The sequence below is a fragment of the Rhipicephalus microplus genome, chromosome 3, assembly GCF_043290135.1.
Source record: "Rhipicephalus microplus isolate Deutch F79 chromosome 3, USDA_Rmic, whole genome shotgun sequence".
NCBI lineage: Eukaryota > Metazoa > Arthropoda > Arachnida > Ixodida > Ixodidae > Rhipicephalus > Rhipicephalus microplus.
Genome location: NC_134702.1, coordinates 220,954,530 through 220,957,948, shown reverse-complemented (window position 1 = coordinate 220,957,948; position 3,419 = coordinate 220,954,530).

Sequence of the window (3,419 nt, the reverse complement as noted above, 5' to 3'; positions counted from 1 at the left end):
TATGCTTCCCACACAATCACTCTCACCGAGAAGTTGTGTGCGAGTAATACCAACTGCGAAAGTGGGGCTCTTATCGTGATAGCCACCTTGAAAGTGACACCGGCAACCTGCCAGCGTCAGCAAGACCAGCTGCGTGAAAGCGAAATTGTGATTTGAAACTGTACGTGAAAGCAATGACCTCTTTCCTATAAATTGCATTGGAAATGTGGTCGATATTTCAGCTGCCTGATACGATTACACAGATGATCGCGTACTGTAACATCCTACCCGTTAGCGTCCATGAATGGAGTGGTTTATTGCGCTTTGAGACGACAGCAGTAGTAGTGAACAACTTTATTAAGGCAGCTGACAGTTTCCTAAGTGGCGAGGGCTGTCAGGCATTGCCTGGTCTCCACCTCGTCAGCGCGTTTAATGGCCCGGAGCTGGGTGTCCAGGCTTAAAGTCGTAAGGATTCTCTCCCAACCTTTACTTGAAGGTGACTGTCATGAGAGGTTTGGTGAGGGAGGGTCCTTGCTACATACCCAGATGATGTGGTCCAAGGTTGCTGCCTGTGTCTTGCGAAGAGTGTACATAGATGTGAATACAGCCACCGCCAATTGATTGTTGCTCCTGCCGGCTTCACGTACAAGCCGGCGGGAGCAACAATCACTTGGCGGTGGCTTCAAACGCACTCATTTCCCTCCTCGTTCATATACAGACACATATAGCAAGCCTTATTCACATCTGCGACGGCAGCAAATCATGAGTATAATATCACCATGCAGTGCAAAGCTTCGTCTCGGCAACAGACGCGTTCAAGTGCATTATGCTGTTGACTGTGCAAAACAGCATTCTTGACCGAGTATAGACCGCGTTTCACGCATATGAATTTTCGAACGTTAGACGCCCGCCCATTATCGGTCGTGGCCAAGACTTTTGCTACCTCTCAATGCCTTCGAGTCCCTTAAACTATACCGTTATAATCTCCACGAAATTTTTGCGTCCCCTAAAGAAGAAAACTAACGATGCCAACCCAGTTTGCACTAAAATTTAGAGAAGGTTGTCGTGCCTTTGCGTTGCTTTTCCAATCACCTAATTCCTCTAGACACCGGGAAATCAAGGAAGACAATTTCATCCGCATTATACATGCGTTTGTGCGCTGCCACCTTTAGTACTCGGCGGCCATGCATAATTTCATGTTGCAGAGAGGAGTAAGGGCGATTCCCTCGTAAGAAAGGTCTTCAAGCTCGCGCTTGGCTTCCCTGAAAGCACTCGCACTGAAAACCTTTTCAAGTTTAGTGTTCACGATGCAGAGATAATTGAGGCACAACAGCACTCACAGCTGCTCAGGCTTTCCGGAACTCAATCGGGCCACAACATACTCGACGATTTGAGCCTCAACTCTATTGACCAGTGCCCCGATTCTATGCAGATCCTCAGATACATCAGGTCTCAACTGCGCATTGCACCCATTCCCCGCAATATGCACCCTGCGCACAACGTCGGTCGACATAGAGCCAGGCGTAGAGCTCTGCTCGAGAACGTCCGTAGTAACCCCACAGATGCAAGCTTTGTGGATGCTGTGCCACATGTCCTAAAAGAGGCATTCGCTATTTCCATCGTCGACTCAAATTCCAGGCCTACTTTTTCTTGCATGGTACGCAAATCGAAGCCGTCATAGCCGAACAGGTTGCAATCGCGCTGGCTATGCTAGATAGTTGCAGAAAGTCAATATACGGCGACTCCAAGGCGGCTATCAAAGCTTACGACGCCGGGATGGTAGCCCTTCATGCCCTTCGCATTCTCCAAAGCGTCAAGAATATCACGCCCCATTCTCTCACTTTGTTTCCCGCTCACTTGGGGTCGATTGAGGGCTCTACCTCTAACTCTAACGAGGGCGCACACGAAGCCACGCGAGGACTCAATAACCGCGCCGCCTCCGGAGACCCTTTGCCTCGTTGGGGAACCTTCAGTTACGTTCAACGAAATAACAAAGCTGTTCTATCTGTCACGAAAGGTATTCCCCCCTCCCACACCCTACCTTGTGCAAGGTGCAGCCAGTTACCCTTAGGCTATTGCAAGCCAGTGCGTATCCTAACCCAGCGGTTCTTCATGCCATGTACCCTGAACGGTATTTATGGGCAGATTGCCCCGCCTGTGGACTGTTAGCAACATTCAACCATGTGCTGTGGAAATGTGAAGCCATCGGCTCTGCCCTAAGCGAAGATAGGTGGGCAGCGCTCTTATGCAGCCCCGAAGCCCGAACTTAAAGAGTCAAACCCTGGCCGTCCAGAGTGCCCGTGAACGGGCCGCCAAGCTCGGCGTGATGGTCCCTACGTGGAATTAGCTGGGTGGCGCGGGGTCTCCCCTGCTGCGTCTTCTCAGGACCTAAATAAATTTTTATCGAAGCAATCATTCAATCAGTCATTCAATCAGTTCTCCAAACGTGCTTTTATCTTTTGAAATAAATCTGAACCTTTCAAAAAGCTTCTTGTTCATCCCGTTAAAAATTTACATTTTTGTTTATTTCCTCCCAAAAATTGCCACTTTTAATTGGTGCTCGTCCAAGAACGTGCATGCATGATGCGCTTGCAAAAATTAAACCAAGATCGCACGCAAACGGACTACTTGGCGTAGCAACACATAAGTGGAAGCTCCGCCCACGTAGCGTTGGCTGTACTGCCACAGAAAGTTGTCACTGAGTATAGACCCTCCCACTGTTTACAAATACAGGGACCTAATGACATCCAGTTTAATCCACCGATGTGCCTCAAAAGCATTTATGGTCAAGAGAAGATTTAGAAAATAGCCCGCTCAATTTCTACACTTTACTTTTCTTGTTTGGCAAAATGTAGTGAAAAAAGTGTTCTATTGAACAACATGAATATGATAAAGGAATAATTTGAGGTATACCCATGTTCTTTTCATCTGAAAAACTAGAGAGGCTTTATTTACCCTTAAATAATCATAACATATCCACGGAGAGAGAAGTGTCCGCAAGTCCGCCCGCGATTCCGTCCATCCGTTCGTTCTTGCTTCCGACCATCCGCGCATCTATCCGTGCGTCCGTCCGTCTGTGCGTCCTTCGATCCATCCATGCATCCGTTTGTGCATCTCTCTGTCCATCCGTCCGTGCGTTTGTGCATCCGTCCTCTATCCATGTTGTGAACACTCCAAATACCGCCATCTCACATCTTTTCATGATATATTCATCATATAGAAGTACCGCCATCCAGCGTACATCGCAAGGACTTACCGAGAAGTGACACGGTTGGACTAGAGGAGCGGCACGCGCGCACTCTCTGACGGCCTGCGCTTCGTGTCTAGTTCCCACCTTTCACCGCTGCTAGTTCATGGCACTGCGGCCCAACTCTCGCTAAACCTTGCTAAAACACCAAGGAGGTCACGCCCAGCGAGTGTAATGTGGCAACCTTTTCTGG